Source organism: Amia ocellicauda, chromosome 7, assembly GCF_036373705.1.
Source record: "Amia ocellicauda isolate fAmiCal2 chromosome 7, fAmiCal2.hap1, whole genome shotgun sequence".
Taxonomy (NCBI): Eukaryota; Metazoa; Chordata; class Actinopteri; order Amiiformes; family Amiidae; genus Amia; species Amia ocellicauda.
In genome coordinates, this window is record NC_089856.1 from 43,150,472 (window position 1) to 43,158,653 (window position 8,182).

Here is an 8,182-nt window from a genome sequence, read left to right on the forward strand (position 1 = left end):
CTCCCATAGGTGTTTTAATCAGTTTAATTTGAGTAATGATAAGTGGATGACTCTCTTAGTTTTAGGGTTGATGGCACGTAAATTACTATATGGTGTTGCATTAATCAATCAAAAACATATTCATTATATCCGATTGCGTATTAATGAATTATGCATTGAATTAAAAAAAAGGCCCTATCAAGAAAAAGGCAGTGAACACTGTTATGGTTTAAACATTGAAACGAGAGTATTAATTTTTCATGTGCGGAACAGTATGCACTATTTCATATGATGTTGAAGGCAAATGCTTATGAAAACACTGTAGAAAGACATTTTATTTACTGAGGTTTTGCTCTCAATGGATTCAAATGTGTTTATTGGAAGCTGTTCTATTGGAGGATTGCTTTCGAATTGCTCAAATAGGATTGGATTACTGTCAAAGACCCTGGAAATGAATGACGCTTAATGGCACTCTTGGGGCTGAGATAGTTACTGATGGAACACAGAATGTAGCTACAATTCTTCCAGAAAAAAAAAACATAAAACATGTTTCAACACTATAGAGCAGAGTCAGTTAACTCAGGAACTGGAGATGATTAATGTTGTTCTCTAATCACGATAATAGCCACGCTATCTTGAAAAACTGAGTAACCTGACTGAAAAAGAACAATTTTTCTAATAAGAAGATGCCACACTTGAAGAATCAAAGAACAGTAACAATATCATACAGAACTGTACAATGTATTTAGTACTTGCAAAGCATTAGAATAAATCACAACACTGAATGTATTTGTAGCTGCATGTATACAGGAATTCTGATTTAAATTCATATCAGTTGAATTTGAGGAAAGGGCTCTGCGAACTTAAAATACTTAAATGTGATTTGGTTGTTGTTGTGTCTGTGTTAGATTGCTATTTTCTAAGCCAGGATCATTTTTCTAAAGATATCTTCTTAAAATAATAGGAAGAGGAAATGTGCAGTGGTTGGATTCCAGCGGTAAACACTGTTTTTCCTGTATTTCTCTTGGTGTGGTGCAACAGTCATTTGCTTTCCCTACATTTTCTGACACTCCGCTCTGGGAAGGTATTTTGATGTGCAGCTTTGTTCAGTTTTGAGTTTTGTCATCTTGGAATAGACAGTAAGCACAGCCAACACAAACGTGACATTCGGTGACAACCTACTTAAACACACCTTGGGGTTCAAAAGGTTCTCCGGCACACCATCATCCTTGTGTATGAGGACAGACTCAGATCTGACCGGTTCCTCTTGCGGTATTTAACCCCGGCTCTGTTCCTCTGTGTACACATATTAAAATGAACCTAATATCCTGGTGGTGTGGAGACCCAGCGCGGTTGTTCATAATGACTATACGAGATTAATCACAACGCAAAGGGTCGGGAGTAAAGGTAGGGATGATCATTCACACTGACAATGGGAGATTAATCGGCTTGCAACATTTAGCCCAGGCCTCTCAGATGCTTTAGTTTGGTTTAAGCTGCAGAACTAACTACTCCATCAGATAGACATCTTGTATAATTTATCAGAATTTCTTTAAAAAACACAATCATATTTTCATAGCCCTTCTTTCAGGCCAGTCTAAATTGCTCTGCTTGGAGAGCAGTGCATGCTGGGAATCTTTGAACAATGGTCTTGTCATGGATGTGTAATAAAGGGGTTCACACTTCTGCATTTGTTTTTCTCTTCTCCACACAGGTCAGGAATATTTACATGCCATATACACGTGTGTCACTTACACATAGCACGACACTGTGATGTGATGTTTTATCGACATGGCTGCCTCTGTGTTCGTGCTCTTTGATGTACATTGAAAAGATCACAGAGGAGATTCGTCTTTGTCGGTCTTCGCTTCTTAGTTTGCCTCCTCTCTGCCACTGAATTAACAGGCGCTGTAATGTTTCATCATTTGTTGTTCTACGAAACAAGTTGGGAGTGCAGATCTCGGAAACCTTTGTATTTCTTCACAGGCTTTTATAGGAAGAATAATATTTACCAGGACGAGATTTTAACATTAAACCGGTGTGCCTGATGGGCTCTCGAGTGGAAAATACTGACCAGACCCATACAGCAATAATGTAGCGACTGCATTAGAAGCAATTCTGTCCTGTAACCCACAAAAAAAAGTGCTCACCCATAATTAATCCAAAACTGAGGTCCAGGATATTAAACTTTATGATCTCCTGCCCCCATTGTGAAATAAATGCAAGGTGAGGCAGCAACCACTGGATTAACGTAATGCGTTTCAAGAAGAGAAAGGAAGGATCATAAACAATTGAATCTTTCTTCAGCCACAGACCTGAACACCACTTGCAAATTAACTGTGAATCTCAATGCTTACTGACGGCCCTAAAATCCTGTCCTCCTTTGGGCACAAATTGCACAACGCCAGGGTTTCCTTTTTATTAATTCTCTTTATTTCCCTACTGGCCCGGAGCAGTGACTCTCCCCATTTTCAAGTCCCTCTCTCTCTTTCGCTCTTTCTCATTTCAAAGAACCTGCATTGCATATCTCATTTTATTTATGCCAGCAGGCCGGTTTATCCCAAAGGGACAGCGATAAAACAGTCCTGTGTGAAACACATTAGACACCGAATCTACCCTTGAACCACAGAGCTGTATCTGTGGAAGAGTCTTCAGAGTCTCAGGTTTAAATCCCTCCATTAAAGGGCTGAGGCTGCATCAGGTGATTTCTCAGAAGTTTGTCTGGGTTGGCGACCGAGGAAAACCACTTCCAGCTCGACTCAATTAATCTTGAGACGCAGGAGGAAGGCCTGGGGGGGATATTTAAAATTGTGCGCAATAAGCAGTGCCAACGTGCTGCAATATTCATTTTGATTCAATTATCACGTTGTCAATGAAGTCTTGTTTCGGCTTTAATGCTCTTCTTTTTTTCATTTCGCTTTTGCATCTCTTTATTGAATACATTAATCTTTTGCCCAAACGCGTTTTTCCAAGTTGAATTGAAGTGAATTCTCTCGCTCAGCCGCTTAGTCACAATTTAAGAAGGGCTGGCTGACTCTCTTGTCTAATCTCCCAGAGCCATATTCAGGGGTTTCGGTTATTGCTCAGAAAACACATGCCTTTGAATCATCAAAGGGTATTAATTCAAATCCTGGGAGGAGTGCACATTTTCCCTCTCGATTCGGTGATTCGGGAGTGAGGGCATGGAGGTCGAGGCTGAGATCGACTGACTCGGTTACGAGAGGAAGCTCTGTGCGCACAGCGGCTGTTTCACCACGGTGTTACAATAAAAACCAGCTACAATAACATTAGCTATATTATATCTACATAAAGTTCCCTACATGTTGAAAAAGGTTCCTTATTTGTTGGAGACCTAGGTGGAAACATGTCCTTATCTAGACGAAACCTTCAGCAGTCAAGGCTTTCGACTTGACAGTGTACACAGAAGGACTACAGACTGGACTGTTCCCTCTTGAAGAAAATCATATGGGAGCGTTTTGGTCATCATTTGGCCGTGAAGGTAAGGTTGGGTTGAGTTTTTAGGAGGTGCCAGTGGACCCAAGAGGAGATTAGATATCTGTGATGAATGTTATAACAAGGAGGAGCTTTTCCAGATCAGCAGGGACACAAATGGAAATTGGGCTTCAAGGCATTCAAGACAGAAAACAGGAGACACTTCTTCACACAGAGAGGCGTCACAATCTGAACAAACTCTCCAGCGATGTGGCTGAAGAGACAATTTGGGAACATTCAAAAACAGACTGGATAGGATCCTTGGATCACTTTGTTATTAATGGACACCAAAGGAGCACGATGGGGTGAATGGCCTTCTCTCGATTGTAAAGTTCTGATATTTCTTATATTTCTAACAACACCATGAAACCTAGAACCTAGAACCTGGAGCCCATGAAGGGAAGCAATTGATTAGAAAAGGGTTTGGTCAGTTTAGATGGACAGTAGCCTAGTTGTGAAAGAGGGAGGAGCAATGGTCAGAATCAGACGGAGCTAAAAGAGAATGAGAAGTGAAAAAGGACGGTCACATGAGAGCAGACGGCGGCTGTGAGAAAACGATGGTTTATGGGATGTAAAGTGAGAGGCAGAGACAGCAGAAAGCTTGAGATGGAAAGCAAACTCGACGTGGAGAGAGAGAGAATACAACATACAAAAACAGGAAAGTCGAGTCACTTATCAGCCTAAGAAATCAAATGTAATGTTCGATTGCATTTATTTGAAAAGAAAGAGACAGACTGTAACAAACAGTTAACAATTGTAAAAGGAGTTAGCTATTGTAATAGGAGCTGGGTAAGTTTCTAAGAGTGAGTTTGTGAGTGAAATCTATAGCCCTAGTTCATGGAAAGTGTCTCTGCAAGAGGAAGTGATATCCACATGCCCAAATTGTCATATATCGATCTCTGGAACAGTCGTACTTTGCATGTTTTGCTTTTTTGAGCGTTCAAGAAACGAAAACCATGCGAAGCAGAAAGAGCTGGAATTTAAGTTCACCAGCATCTTCAAACTGACAGGCTGTCAGATCCTAGCTTGCTTTTCTTTGTCGGCTCTCTTCTGGAAACTGTGTTCTCCGTTCAGTGGCTGAATGCAGGATGCTCCTGGTGTTGTCAGCCAAACGAATTAGAGGGCATTTGGCATCAGGTCCATGCCAGCCAGCGTGTCATCACGAGGTGCTCACTGTTCTGAGCTGCTGGGTTTGCGCAGCCTAATATCTCCCCTATGGCAGCATTAATAGTGTGCACCATTCAACTTGAATTTACCATTTCTGTTCAATCTAACTATCGCTGTGGTTGTAAAATTCTTGTGATGAGCTGCTTATCATTAGGACTTCTGTTTGCCACTAAGAAGAGAATATATTGTTGGTTTGTCTGTTGTTTTTTTGGTTGCTTTTTACAATCACATGTAGTAAGTGTTCGTTTGTGTGAGCTGGGACATGTCGGATAATTCCCAATTGGTGAAACACTAAGAACAAGCTTCTTTCCCCCTAAATGACATAACCTTTTAGTAATGTAGTATTCTAATGAAAAATCTATTGACATATTTAGATTGTGAAAGAACTGACAAGAAGTGTATTTTTTGTCCTTACAAACCTTTAATTTCCATTGTTCTTCACTATTGTAGTGGACTTCTCTCTGTCTTTTCCACACTTTTGGGCTTCTGTCTGAAAAGAGAATCTCATGAGAGTAAGTTGAAATTCCAGGAATTGTATCACTGCTGGGTTATTACACATTTATTAAGCATGTTATCACATGTAGTGTTCCTCTCTTCCTGTCCTTGGATTTCAATAAGAATTGTTCTCGTTTGACTAACAGTATATTTGGCTTTCTTTCCTCTCCACTTTCCTTGACTTTATTTTCTTCTTTATTGTATATCTTCTTTCTTTCTAACCCCCAGCTCTTTACCCCCACCTTATTCCCACTATCATCTAGCCTTCCAACCCAATGGTGCAATCATTTTCCCTTGATTGTTGACATTTCATCTTTCCTGTATCAATACGTAAATAAATAAACTGATTAAGTTCTATGATATATATGTGTGTGTGTATGTTGCATGTGTGGTCAGGACAGACTCCTATTCACATTTGTACTGCCATCGCAGGCACACCTCCAAATGTCCAATCCACTTATCCCCAACAGAGCGACAGACCCACTTCGCCAAAAGACCATTCCCACAATGCAGTGGGGTATGAATGCTCTGCTGTGTCCAGAGGGGATGATGTAATCGTAACAGACTCATTTGATCCCTGTTACATATGGAGATGAGAGAGATTAATCATAGGAGTCTTCTAATCGGTGACCACTACAGAGTGACTTTATACACCTAATGTAAATAGATGTTCCTCTCTTTTTTCCATCTTCTATTTTGCTTTCTCTATAGTATGGAATTCAGAATCTTGTTTGCTACAGTTGTCATGTTTCCTCGAGGTGTTGAATCTGCGCTTGACCTTTTTCTCTATTCACAGAAGCGCAGACAGATAGTCTGAACAAAAGGCGATGTGGGAAAACTTCATGAACTTTACCTGATTCTTGAGGAGCACTGTCAATAATTTCAGCATTCTTTGCGTGGAAGAAAATGAAGGAACACGCCTATACAGGAGGCTTATAATGTAACTTGGCCAGTTCAGTGAGCAGTATTGTGAAAGCTATCCGCTGTGGAGCAATGGAACTTGGTACACAAACAAGTGGAACTATGGGGAACATGTTCCCATGGACAACAACATTAAACTCGAGTGGGCGGATCAGTGTGGCTACCATCGTGCTTGCAGGTTTGGCATGAAGCAGTATGCAACTGAGAGAAGCTGTTCAGTGCTCAAAGGAGCAGAATGATCCCAACATGTTCCCCATCGTGGAGTTCGTATCCCAAGTTCCACTGCACCACAGCGCACCGTTTTCACAATACAGTCTTTTAAATAGGCTGACTAACTTCAAGAGCCCCCTGTATATTACCAAATGTACTTAATCCAGAAGCTGTGCTATGTAGAGGATGCATGTGGTGGGCCAAGGATAGTCCAAATAATATGCAACCTATTATAGCCAGTTCCTACCAGTATGGCGCATGCATATCGATATAGTCTTTTATTTTTTGACGTAAGAATTTGATCATACTTATTTGAGCAGGGAACGCTCCCACAATTGTTCTACAACGTGTGTCCCTACACTTTATGTATATCATGTATTACTACACCAATACACACAGATAATCAGTCCCCAACAAGACAAACCATGCATGGCTTACCCAAAACACAGTAAACAGTGCCAGACAGAAGGCATGCCCTCCAGATTCACTACAATATTCTTGATGGCAAATGTAATAATAGCCATATTAGAAAACCTCTAAATAATTGAAACCATTTATTCAAATGTATCTGACCTTAAAACCATAATTGATGGGATTAACTTGCACAGGTGTTTCCACAAGTGTGCTCTCTGTATGCTAAGGAATTGTAGTTATTGTCACCATAAAGCATATGGGCTTTCCCTCGCTTTGGCCTAGCCCCGACAGCCTTACGAGGACAATGGTATTGTGCAGAAATAGAACAATACATTAAAGACACACATGATAAAAACGAGTATATGTTATATAAACTTTTGACAGACAGGGAGGTGGGGGTGGAAGCTGAAGATCCAGCTGTCAGCGTGAAAACTGCTTGAGCAACCAGAAGTGTCCTACTAGGTGTCAGAGAGATCTCAAAAACCACGTCTGCACTTTTACTCCTATCCAAACATTGTCTGCTGCTTCCCATAGCTGGTATTTTTTCCGGATAGGTTTATTTATTTATTTACTAGGAGACTGTGTCTATCGCAGCGCGGGGAAAGGGGCCGAGGGGAGCTGCCTGAGATGCTCCTCTGTGAATATTATCTGGTGACAGGCTGCGGTTTCAGCAGCACGGCCCTCGCCCAGTGGAACAGAAGAAAAAATTGAAAAGAAACAGGTGTAGGAGCCGCTTTATTGATAAGCAAATATCAGCCCCCGTCGGCAGCCCCATGTCTGCGCCAAGTCTCCGGGGAGGGGGCCCTTTGTGTCTGCCATCTGTTGAAGCAGGCGTCCACAATGGGGAGCAGGGGAAAGGGGGGGGGGGGCAGGCAGCAAATATCATTATGAAATGTACATGTAATGTCGCCGATTTGCAAGGCAATTAAACGGCATTTTAAATGCAAATGCGGCCCTTGTGTGCTGATGAAGATAACATTTCCCCGTTCCCTGTATGCGAGCAAGGCTGCAACCTGATGCCTGGCAGCTGATCTGACGTGCTCGGGGGGTCTGTTTGGCTTTCTCCCTGCTCTGCCCGTTATCATGGAGGGCAAATCAATGATTGGCTCTATGAAAACCTTGCCCTGGCTGCCTTCCCTACAAACCAACAGACCCCACAAATCCACTTTGAGACCGGACTGTAGCCTTGGCTCTGAGCTGAACGCAGTGAAATTTGTAAACAGAATGTTTTTTACTGAATGAAATGTATACTGTGACATCGAGGCATCATAACCACATTTGCAATAATCTTATGGAATTGAAATGTAAAAATGCATGTTGAATATCCGTTTTCATTTCCTGTATGTGAAGTTTTATTTCTGCGGTGATGCTGATGTTGATCAGTTCTTTACTATATTCACTGTCTGATAATGATAACGGTAGCTAGAAGGATGATCAGTACTACTCACTTGATGGGTATCTCTGCTAATTAGGGTGGAGTATAATTCATCACCAGAATACAAAT